This window comes from Peromyscus leucopus, chromosome 23, assembly GCF_004664715.2.
Source record: "Peromyscus leucopus breed LL Stock chromosome 23, UCI_PerLeu_2.1, whole genome shotgun sequence".
NCBI lineage: Eukaryota > Metazoa > Chordata > Mammalia > Rodentia > Cricetidae > Peromyscus > Peromyscus leucopus.
Window position 1 is genome coordinate 45,648,971 of NC_051082.1, and position 13,071 is coordinate 45,662,041.

A 13,071-nucleotide genomic window follows, 5' to 3' on the forward strand; every position below is an offset into this window, starting at 1 on the left:
CTTTGTAGAAATGTCAGAAACCAGTATAGAAGCAGCAGTCTGCTCAGGCAGCAGGGTCTGGGAAGCCCAAACACCACAGCATGAGACCAAGACCACCATGCCCTCCTTAAAAAAAAAGTCTCACTATGTAGCCATGGCTAGCTTGACATATAGACCAGGCTGGTCTTGAACTCATAGAGATCTACCTTCCTCTGCTTCCTGAGTGCTGGGATGAAAAGGTGTGTGTCCTTATACTCTGCCTTTTTTTTTTTTTTTTTTTTGAGTGGGAAACAGTTTTACACTTTTTGAAACTCAGGCTGGTCTGGAACTCTGTGTGTGTGTGTGTGTGTGTGTGTGTGTGTGTAAAGGCCAGAGGTTGACATCAGGGGTCTCCCTCAGTCTTTGTCCATCTCACTGAACCTATGGTTTCACTGGCTGATTAGGCTGGCTGCCCTCTGAGTCCTGGGAACCCTTTCTCTGCCCTCTCCCCCCCCATCCCCCCCATGCCCCCCCCAAGCTCTGTAGTTACAGACACCCAGCTTTTTCACCTGGGTGCTCTTAGCACGCTCAGGTTCTTGTGCTTGGAGAGCAAGCACTTTACCAGGAGCCACTTCCTCAGCCCTTTGTTTGTGTGGCTGGTTTTTTGAGAGAGACTCATATATGTAGCCCAGGTTGGCCTTGAACTCATTATGTAGCCCAGGATGGCTATGGTGGTTTGAATGAGATGTCCCCCATAGTCCTGGGCATTTGAACACTCGGATCCCAGGTGGTAGTGCCGTTTGGGAGGTTTAGGAGGTGTGGCTCTGTGGAGGAAGTGTATGGAGGGGTTGTTGAGAATTGAAAGACCCGAGGCACTCCCAGTTTGCGCTCTGCTCTGTGCACCTGCTTCGTGATGAGAACTTCCGTCTTGCTGCTCCAGCCACCATGCCTGCCACTTCCCCGCCGTGATGGACTCTTGTCCCTCTGGAATCATAAGCCCAAATAAACTCTTTCTAATATTAGTTACCTTGGTCATGGTGTCTATCTAAACAGTAGAAAAGTAACTGATATAATGGCCTTGAATGATCCTCCTGCCTCAGCCTCGTGGGACACTGTGATTAATGATGCACAGCATCATACCAGGCCAGTTTTGCTTTTTAAGCAAAGTTCTAGGTGCTGAGAATGAGGACTGAGCTCCCTGCTTAGTCAATCAACAGAATCGATAGATTGTAGGTGGGTTCACAACCGCACCACGGATCAACACTGAGAGACAGCTTGAGAGTTGGAGATGTAGCTCAGCTGGTGGAATGCCATCAAGCTTGGTTCATGTAGTGCTGGGGGATTGGATCCAGGGCTTCATACATGCTAGGCAAGCTCTTTGCAGGTCCCCGAGGCTGGGTGGCCAGCCACAAGCAGAATCACTAAGGTCTAGGTTCACTGAGAGTCTCTGTCTCAAAGACTCAAGGTAGAGAGAGTACTACAGGAAGACACTGGCATCAGCCTCTGAGCTACACACACACACACACACACACACACACACACACACACACACACACAGGACACAGCACCCGCATACATGCAAGCACACACATGCATATATTACATACAGATGCACACACAGAGAAACTGTGAGCCAGACATGGAGACTCATATCTAGAATTCCAGCACTTGGAAACACTGCAGGCAGAAGAATCAGGAAGTCAAGGCCACCCTCAGTTTTATAACGATTGTTGAGGCTAGCTTGGGCTATTTGGGACCTTGCAGTGCTGTGGAGTAAACTCCGGGTTTCATGCACAATAGATTGTGCTCTACCGTTGAGCTACAAAGTACTAGCTTTGTAACTTAGGCTGGCCTTGAACTTACCAGATAGCCCAGGCTAGACTGGAGCTTTAGCTTGTCCTGTCTCAGCCTCTGGAGTTTGGATGTTAAGACTCTGAGGGAACCATCGCAGGAGCAACAAGCAGAACACACACTCTGACTTATGGGTACCACTTCTATCTCAGCGAACACCTCCATTACTCATTTTTCTCACAACTGTGACAAAAACACCTTACCTCGCCACAGAAGGAAGGACAGGCTTATGGTGGCTCACTGTTGGAAGGTACAGTCCACCACTGTTGGAGGCAGTGTGGCGGCAAGAGCCTAAGGCAACCGGTCACATTGCAGCCACAGTCAGGAAGCAGAGCCCACATGACCTCAGAGCCGCATGACCTCAGCTGCTCTCCATGCAGTCCAGAGCCCAGCCAGTGGGATGCTGCCATGGACATTCACAGTAGATCTGCCTATCTCAAATAACTCAATCGAGAACCCCCCCTTTGGCGATTCTAGAGCCTATCAAATTGTCGACATTAGCCACTGCAGACTTCTAAAATGGAGATTACTCTGGGGTTCTCTCCTGGCTTCACATTGTACTCTAAGTTGTGTATTTTTAAAAAATGTTATTTGTGTGTCTGTAGGAATGTATGCCACATGTGTACAGCCCCTGCAGAGGCCAGAAGTGGGCACTGGATGCCCTGGAGCTAGAGTTACAGGGAGTTGTAAACTGCCCAACCTGGGTCTGGGGTGGGGGTGGGGGATTGACCCCTTGGAAGAGCATTGAGCACTCTTAACAGCTGAGCCTTCTCTCCAACTCCAGTTCTCTGTGTATTTTTTTTTTATCGATTGATTTTTATTTTGTTTGCATTGGTATTTTGCCTACGTGTATGTCTGTGTGAAGATGTCAGAGTCCCTGGAACTGGAGTTACAGACAGTTGTGAGCTGCCATGTAGGTGCTGGGAATTGAACCCAGGTCCTCTGTAAGAACAGCCAGTGCTCTTAACCACTGAGCCATCTCTCCAGCCCCTCTCTGTATTTTGCAGGAAAGAAATTCTGGAATTTGCTGGCCTCTCCCAGAAGAGTTTGCGTTACGACTCCAGGTTTGAGGGGAAAATAGAGAAAGTCGTGTTTGGGTGACTGAGAATTCAGAATCCAACAGAGGAATAGGGGTTGGAAAGTGAGATTGTTTAGCAAGCACAAGCCCTGCCGGGTTCAGGCCCAGTGCCAGTGGGTGGGGAAGAACACACCACCAGAGAACCAGAGGAATGGTAAAATCTGGATGTTTACAGGACTTCCCTAAAAGGATGTCCAAGGACTTGCTGACCCCAGTGACCCACTGGCGTGGATATGTTACAGACACACGTCTGCCTGTTTGGGCTCCCCAGGACTGTTATACCCCACTTTCACATGGGTACCAGGGATTCAAACTCGGGCTCTCTTGGTTGTTCAGCAGGCACCTTACCCCTGGGCCATCTCTCCAGCCTCTCCTATGTCTTAATTCACCAATTTAAGACTCTGTTGTCTTCTTACCATGGAAAAAATGGACATCAGGCAACGAAGACCTCCTTCCCTCTGCGTCCATGTTTACAGGTTTTCACTTCTTGTTTGAGAGCTGGTTTGAAACCATCCTCTCCGCTTCCAGTTTGCCAATCGTGGTTCCTTCCTGTAGACTGAGGCTGGCTCTCACCCTCTGCTCCTCTTCCCTGGGGTCCCAGCCTCATCTGTCAGCTGAGTTCTCACAACTCCAGGAACAGCGACATTTGCTCCTGTCCGTACTGGTTTTTGTTTGTTTTTCGAGACAGGGTTTCTCTGTGTAGTTTTGGTGCCTATCCTGGATCTCGCTCTGTAGACCAGGCTGGCCTCAAACTCACAGAGATATGCCTGACTCTGCCTCCTGAATGCTGGGATTAAAGGCGTGCACCGCCACCACCGCCCAGCGGTTTTTCCTTTTTTCATGTAGTATGTGCACACATGTTTGCATGTATGTGGGCATACATGTGGGTGCCTCCGTGTGTGTGTGTGTGTGTGTGTGTGTGTGTGTGTGTGTGTGTGTGTGTGTGTGCGCGCGCGCGCGCGCGCAGATGCATGTGCACATTCACATGACGGCCCAATGTTGATGTCTGGACTCATTCTCAATAACTTTCCTACTTTATCCATTGAGGCAGGTTCTCTCAATCAAACCCAGAGCTTGTCAGTTTGGCTAGCCTCACTAGGCTCTCCTTCTCATCCTTCCAAACTTGGAGCTAGAGGTGAGCCTCCACACCCACCAGGCATATGTGAGTTTCTAAGGATCTGATCTTGGTTCTTAGACTTGCCTGGTAAGCACTTTAACCATCCATTCTTCTCCCCGGCCTCTGGTTTTGGATTTTGGAGCCAGAGTCTCTATTTTAGGCAGCCCGAAACTCCCTGTGTAGGTGAGGATGACTTTGAACTCCTGATCCTCAAAATTCCATCTCCTCCTCAGGAGGAGGAGCACCAAGTTTATGGGTGCTGGGGATCAAATCCAGGGCTTCGTGGATGCAAAGCAAGCGCTCTACCATCTGGGCTACATCTCCAACCCCAGGTCATTACAAGATGTAGGAAAGGTAGTTAGTGGTAGTCATGGTCTGGGTGTGTCTGTCAAGGGTTCTTGTGTTGAAATTTACTACCCATTAAAAGTATTCAGAGGATGGAAAGCTAAACCAACCAAATGGTTAGAGGCAGGACTTTGAGAGAGTGACTAAGTAAGATTAGCTCATTCAGGTGGAGCACCCGTGGTTGAATCCCGGTGACTCTATAAGAAGCCTGGACTAATGCATATGTCTCTTGCCATTTGACACTCTGTCACTTTGGGACTTCACTCGCAGGAAGGCTTTCATTAGGTGTGGATCTATGCACCTTTAGACTTACAGGCTAAATAAATCTCTTTTCTTTATAAAGTTTTCCAGCTTTGAGAAGTTTGTTATAGTAACAACACTAAGGATAAACTTTTATGTGAGACAGTACCTCAAACCCACATTGTCTCCAAAACTAAGGTTGAACTTGTCCTGATCCCTCCTGCCTCCACCTCCCGAGGGCTGAGATCACAACTGTGTGCCACCAACCTTGCTGTTCAGAACTCCCGTGTCTTGAATTACTTTGTTTTTAAGTTTTAGTTGATTTGAGATGACTCGCAAAATGTACTTCATCTCGGTTCCAAATGGAATATCCTCCTGCCTCAGGTTCCTTAGGGTTAGGCATACCCAGCTCAAGAACAAATATTTTGAGTTTAACATTTGAGCCTCTTACTCTACAGATGAAAATCAGAAACCCAAATGGAAGGACAGAAAGAGGTGACCAGCGAGGTAATTAACGGACACAGGAATCCTAAGATTTTCACTGGGTTTAAGCTACTTGGACAGAAGAGCCAGAATGGAGACTCGGGGCTTCAAGTCAGGTTGCTCCCCCTACGATGCCTGGAATATCACGTACTACCACACGCAGCCAGCTGTTATCACACCACCCAGCCATGCTGTGTTCCAGAAAAAAAACAAATGATAGTAAAGTTTTGAATTGTGCGTGTCTAACCATGAGAATGACATTTCTTCCATGTGCTATGACAGATTTGGGGGCAAACGCAAGGTCAGAGTTGTCTCGGTTCAGTTTTCACGCTGTGAGCCAAGCCATGCCAGTCTCCCCTTCCTTCCTGTCTTTGTTAGCCTGCCAGTCACCCCAGTGGGCTGAGTCCAAGTGCATGGGCGCTTGGCCAGATGGTGACTAACACCTCCACCCCCGTGCACCCGGACCACGTAGGACAGGCAAGCAGCCCCGTTTTTTTTTTTTTTTTTTTGAAGAACCCTGCTAGACCAGTTCGCTTTTGTAACTCTCAACCACAAATGCTTCTCTGTCTTGTAATCTAAGCACAGAATGACTGAATGAGAGAAGGAAGGGAGGTCATTGTGCTAGACCATCTGGGCAGAGGGGACAATCTCAGCAAGATCGCTATCATTTGTTTTCAGGTAGGGTCTCACATAGCCCAGGCTGGCCTCAAATTATGTACCCAAGGACGGCTTTGGACTTCTGATGCTTCTGCCCCCACCTTTTGAGTGCTGGGATTGTATGGTACCACAACTCCTGGTTTTTAGGGTGCAGGCAATGGAACCCAGGGCTTCGTGCACGCTAAGCGAAGTACTCTACCAACCAAGTACATCGCCAGTCCAAACCTGGACTTCTGATGCGTCTGTCTCCATACTTTGAGCCATACTAGAATCATGCCAGATGGGGGACTCTATGCAGGTGTGCTACCGTTGAACCACGACCCCAGTGCCCGACTGGAGGGGTCTAGCCTGAGTCACAGCCTGAACCCCTCATGGAAGTAAGGATTCTAGTCAAGTGCTCCACTACTGAGCCACACCCCAACACTCTGAGGACCTTTCTAACAAGAGCAGAGAAGGCAAGGCCCGCAGATCTTTCATGGAACCTTTAAACTTGAACACATCAAACCAAAATGAACACAAACCTCCCCTTCAGAGGAGGCGGCTGCTACCGCAGCTGTACAGATAGGATCTTGCATTAATGAGAGAGGAAGCTTTAAAGGGGAAATCCATATAAACAAATTCCTCAAATTAAGTGGCTGCCGAAAAGAAAAGCCTTCTGGGACGAGTGATAAGGGAAAGTGGAAGAAACAGCTATACAGAAAAGACAATAAAAGCAAATGGTAAATTAGAAAGGCAACTTCTGGAATGCCCACACTGGAAGTTCCAGAGGAGAAGTGTGTGTGCACGTGTGTGTGTGTGTGTAGGTCAGAGGACAACTTTGGGGAATCACTTTTCTTCTTCCATTGTGTGGGTCTTCAGGCTGGTGACCTTTACCTACTGAACTATCTTGCTGCCCTCTTCTGGACTCCCCTCTTTTTTAAGACAAGGTTTCTCAGATGGCTCAGAGGTTAAGAGCACTGGTTGCTCTTCCAGAGGTCCTGAGTTCAATTCCCAGCAACCACATGGTGGCTCACAACCACCTATAATGAAATCTAGTGCCCTCTTCTGGTGTGCAGACAGAACATTGTATACATAATAAGTAAATGAATCATTTAAAAAAATAAATAAAAACAGTGCAGAGAAGAGGCTGGGAGATGGCTTAAGTGGGTAAGAGTGCTTGCTTTGCAGGCATGAAGATGTAAGTTCAAATCCCCGAAATCCACATGCAAAGGCCACTAGCTGTTCGTGCCTGTAATCCCAGCATTGTGGAGCAAAGAAAGGCAGCACCAAGAGTTCACTGGCCAGCCAGCCCAGCTGAATGTCAAGTTCTGACTCGCTGTAAACTCTTGTCCCAGGATAGCAAGGCTAACACCCGATGCCCTGCTCTGAGCTCCTCATGCACACACACACACAGGGGTGCACACACCTGGACATTCATGTGCACATACCACACACCATATAGAAATTGTATACTATATGCCTGCACGCACCAATAAATGTAATAAAGATCCCAGCCCACAGCTCCTACAGAAGACTCCCACTCTACTTGAGGCCACACTGGTACTAGGAACCCTAGCAGTCCCCAACAGTATCCCCTTCTCTGGGCTCCATATCCAGGCCTACAACTGAGGCAGAAGACTCCACCGCTATCTGAGACCAGGCCAGTACTAGGAAACCCAGAAGATTCTTGCTCTATGGGAGATCACACTGGTAATAGGAACCCCAGGTACCTGGAACTCCAGAGTCTAGACAGTATCCAGAATCTCAGAGGACACACCAATTCCCAGAACCCCAGAGGCAACGTGAGCACCCAAAACTCCAGAGGTCATGCAGGTCACCAAAACCCCAGCAGAGACACACTACTGGACCTGAAGACTCCCTGGTCACCAGAGCTACCGGCCACTCAGGCCACAGCAGAGAGGAAATGGAAAGTAAGGGGGAAAAGCATCCATCCAACAAAGAAAAACTCAGAAAGCGGCACCTAAACCTATAATAATCCCAACCCAGGTGACTAGAGGCCAGTGTAAGAGCACAACCCAAAACACCCAGGGAAATGTGGCACCACCAGAGCCCAGCTGCCATACTATAGCAAGCCCTGGATATTCCAACACGGCTGAAGCTCAAGGAAGTGACCTTAAATCCAATCTTAAGATAGAGGCCCTTACAGAGGAAGTGAAGAAATCCAGGAAAACACAAACTAGTAAAGGAAATGAGTAAAACTGTTCAAGACATGGGAATAGAAGCAATAAAGAAAACATAAATTGAGAGAATCCTGGAAATGGAAAATCTGCGTAAGCTAACAGGAACTACAGATGCAGGCATCATCAACAGAACACAAGAGATGGAAGAAAGAATCTCAGGCATAGAAAATACGACAGAAGAAATATATACAGCAGCCAAAGAAAATGTTAAATCTAAAAAATCCATGACACAAAATATCCAGGAAATCTGGGACACTATGAAAAGATCAAACCTAAGAATAATAGGAATAGGAATTCCAGTCCCATGGGGGCTCCTCAGCTATTGGTCCACAGTTCATGTGTTTCCACTAGTTTGGCTAGTTGTCTCTGTACTTTTTCCCATCATGGTCTCTCGATGTCTCTTGCTCATAGAATCCCTCCTCTCTCTCATTGATTGGACTCCTGGAGCTTCACCTGGGACCCAGCCGTGGATCTCTGCATTTGCTTCTATCAGTCACTGGATGAGGGTTCTATCATGACAGTTAAGGTGTTCAGCCATCCATTGACCAGAGTAGGTCAGCTCAGGTACCCTCTGGACCATTGCCAGTAGTCTATGGTAGGGTCATCTTTGTGGATTCCTGGGGACCTCCCTAGCACTCTGTGTCTTCCTATTCTCATGGTGTCTTCATTTATCATGGTATCTCTTTCCTTGTTTTCCCACTCTGTTCCTGATTCAGCTAGAACCTCCTGCTCCCCTAAGCTCTCTTTTCCCCGACCCTTGCCCTTCATTACCCCTCCTCACTCCCAGTTAGCTCTTGTGGGCAGGGAAGGCTGGGGGGTTGGAGAAGGGAGGACAAGGGAATCTGTGGTTGATATATAAAATGAATAGAAAACTCTTAGTAAAAGAGGAAGATTCCAAGCTCAAAGGCCCAGGAAATATTTCAACAAAGTCATAGAAGAAAATTTTCCTAGTCTAAAATAAGGACATGCCTATAAAAGTATGAGAAACTTACAGAAAACCAAATAGGTTGGATCAGAAAAGAAACTCCCCTTGCCACATAATAATCAAAACACTAAACACACAGAACAAAGAAAGAATATTAAAAGCTGCAAAGGAAAAAGGCCAAATAACTTATAAAGGCAAACCTATCATATCAGAATTACACCTGACTCAAGACTCTAAAAGTCAGAAGACAGATATCTTGCAGACTATAAAAGATCATAGATACCAAGCCAGACTACTATATCCAATTACCATAGATGGAGAAAAAAAAAAAGATATTCCATGACAGCATCAAATTTAAACAGTATCTATCCACAAATCCAGCCCTACAGAAGGTACTAGAAGGAAAACTCCAACTCAAGGAGGTTAACTACAGCCAAGAAAACAAAGGAAAAAAATAATTTCGTACCAGCAAAACCAGAAGAAGGGAACCACAACACCACACACAGCCACCACCACCAACTACAACAACAAAATAACAGGAACTAACAATCATTGGTCATGCGGCTGGAGAAACAGCTCAGTGGTGGAGAGGACTGGCTGCTTTTCCAGAGGACCTGGGTTCAGTTCCAAGCACCCAGCTGGGCAGTGTGGTGCACACCTTTAATCCCAGAGTTCCAGAGGCAGAGGCAGGCGGATCTCTGAGTTCAAGGTCAGCCTGGTCTACAGAGCTAGTTCCAGGACAGCCAGGGCTACACAGAGAAACCCTGTCTCGAAAAATAAACAAAACCAAAACAAACACAAGACAAAAACAAACAAACAAAACAAAAAAACCAATTCCCAGCACCCACATGGTAGCTCACAACTGTAACTCCAGTTCCAGGGGATCTGACACCCTCACACAGACATATATGCAGGCAAAATACCAATGCATATAAAATAAAATAAATCATTTAAAAAACATTGGTCATTTATATCTCTCAATATCAATGGACTCAATTCCCCAACAAAAAGATACAGACTAACAGAGTGGATGTGAAAACAGGCTCCATCCTTCTGTTGCATCCAAAAAACACATTTCAACATCAAAGATAGACATTACTTCAGAGTAAAGGGTTGGAAAAAGATTTTCCACGTAAATGGATCCAAGTAGCACGCTAGTGTGGCCATTTTAGTATCTAACAAAATAGACTTCCAACCAAAGTTAATCAAAAGAGATGGGGAAGGACACTTCATACTGTAAGGAAAAATCCACCAAGATAATGTCTCAATTCTGAACATCTATGCCCCAAATACAAGGGCACTCACATTTGTAAAAGAAACATTACTAAAGCTTAAACCACATACCAAAACCCATACATAAATAGTGGGAGACTTCAACACCCCACTCTCACATATGGACAGGTCAACCAGACAGAAACTAAACAGAGAAATAATGGAACGAACGGACGTCATGACTCAAATGGATAGCTACAGAACATTTCACCTAAACACCAAAGAATAAAACTTCTCAGCACCTCACAGGACATTCTCTAAAACTGACCACATGCTCGGTCACAAAGCAAGTCTCAACAGATATAAGAAAATTGAAATAACTCCCTGTATTTTATCAGACCACCATGGATTAAAGCTGGATTTCAAAAACAGCAGAAACAACAGAAAGCCTACAAAGTCATGAAAACTAAACATCTCTTTACTGAATGACCACTGGGTCAAGGCAGAAATAAAGAAATTAAAGGCCTCCTAGAATTCAATGAAATATTGAATGCATAACATACCCACACTTATGGGACACAATGAATTTGGTACTAGGAGGAAAGTTCATAGCACTAAGTATCTTCATAAGGAAACTAGAGATATCCTGTACTAGCAACTTAACAGCAACCTGAAAGCTCTAGAACAAAAAGAAGCAAACACACCCAAGAAAAGTAGAGGGCAGGAAATAATCAAACTCGTGGCTGAAATGAACAAAATAAAAACAAAGAACAATACAAAGAATCAATGAAACAAATAGTTGGTTCTTTAAAAAGGTGGACAAACCCTTATCTAAACTAACTAAAAAGCAGGGAGAGAGAATATCCAAATTAATGAAATCAGAAATGAAAGGGGGACATAACAACAGACATTGAGGAAATCCAGAGAATCATTAGGTCATTCTTCAAAAACCTGTACTCTACAAAATTAGAAAATCTAAAAGAAATGGACAATTTTTTTTGATAGATACAATTTACCAAAGTTAAATCAAGATCAGATAAACAATTTAAATAAACCTATAACCCCTAAGGAAATAGAAGCAATCACTAAAAGTCTCTGAACCAAAAAAAAAAAAAAAAAAAAAACAGGGCCAGATGGTTTCAGCACAGAATACTACCAGACTTTCAAAGAAGAGCTAATACCAATACACCTAAATTACTCCACAAAATAGAAACAGAAGGAACATTGAAAATTTCATTTTATGAGATCACAGTCACCCTCTACCAAAACCACACAAAGACTCAACAACAGGACACAAAAAAGGTGACTGCTGAACTTTGCCAAGACAAGGTAGGACAGTCCTTCAAAATTCCCAGCTTCACAGGAAAGTCTGTCAGATATTCTAGGCCTGTAAAGCAAAGATGGATGCCCCAACATTCCAGAGGAATTTTGGGTGACTGTCCAGGCAGCTTGAGGTCCCTGTCATTAGGTAATATTTCACCCTTCTGGGCTCTTTGATGGAGTTAAAGACTAGATAGTTATAGTTTTCTTTAGTTATGATAAAAGATAAATTAGATACAAAACTTTAGACTCACAAAGATAGAGTATTTTCTCTAATTTTGCCAAATACAAATAGACTAGATATTGTAACTGTAATTCTTGCTTGATAATTGTTTTTGTTGTTTATAATCCTACTATGCTAAAGTTAAAACCTTCCTTTTTAATTAGACAAAAAGGGAGAAATTCTGTGGAATAATCCTCTAGCACACTGTAAAGATCTGTCACTCAAATTGGTTTAATAAAACACTGATTGGCTAGTAGCCAGGCAGGAAGTATAGGCGGGGTGATCAAACTAAGGATACAAAGGAGAAGGGCAGAATCAAAGAGTTGCCTGCAAATTCAGAGAAGCAAGAGGAGAATGTTGTACTGAGAAAAGGTACCAAGCCACATGGCTAAACATAGATAAGAATTATGGGTTAATTTAAATGTAAAAGTTAGTAACAAGACTGAGCTATCAGTCAATCATTTATAAGTAATATAAGCCTCTGAGTGGTTATTTGGGAATTGCCAGGCAGGAGAGAAAACTATTTACACTGAGATTCCATCTTACACATGTCAGAATGGCTAAGATCAAAAACACTAATAACAGCTTATGCTGGTGGGAGTGAAGACTTGTACAGCCACTTTGGAAACCCAAAGTGGAGGTATTTCAGAAAACTGAGAATCAATCTACTGCAAGAACCAGCTATATCACCCAGCTATATCCAAAGGATGCTCTATCCTATCACAAGGGCACTTGCTCAACTACGTTCATAGCAGCTTTAGTCATAATAGCCAGAACCTGGAAACAACCTAGATGCCCCTCAACTGAAGAATGGATAAAGAAAATGTAGTACTCTGCTGTTATAAACAATGACATCAGGGAAATTGAAAGCAAATGGATGGAACTAGAAAAAAAATCCTTAGTGAGGTAACCCAGACTCAGAAAGACAAACATGGTATGTACTCACTCATAAGTGGATACTAGTTGTAAAGGATAACCATGCTACAATCCACAGCACATGAGAGGATATGTAACAAGGAGGGCCTAAAGGGGGACTGGGACTCATAGTTTTCCCTGGGGAAAAAAGGTCTCCTGGGTGGACTGGGGGCTGGAGGGGATGGGAACATGAGGGATTGGGTTGAGGGTTAGGTAGAGGGGAGTAGTAATGAAAGAGATGTCTTGATGGGGGAGTAGTTTGGGATCAGGCAGAAACCAGGTACAAGGGAAACTCCCATGAATCTACACGGATGATCCCAGCTAAGATTTCTAGCAATAGTGGGTAGGTATCCTGAACTGGCCATCTCCTGTAACCCTAATTGTCATCAGAGAGCCTTCATCTAGTAACTGACGGAAGCAGATGCAGAGATCCACAGCCAAGCACTGAGCCAAGCTCTGGGAATCCTGTTGAAGGGAGGGAGGAAGGATTGCATGAGCTGGGGTGTGTGTGTGTGTGTGTGAAGGTCATCACAAGGGAACCCACAGAAACAACTAACCTGGGTTCAT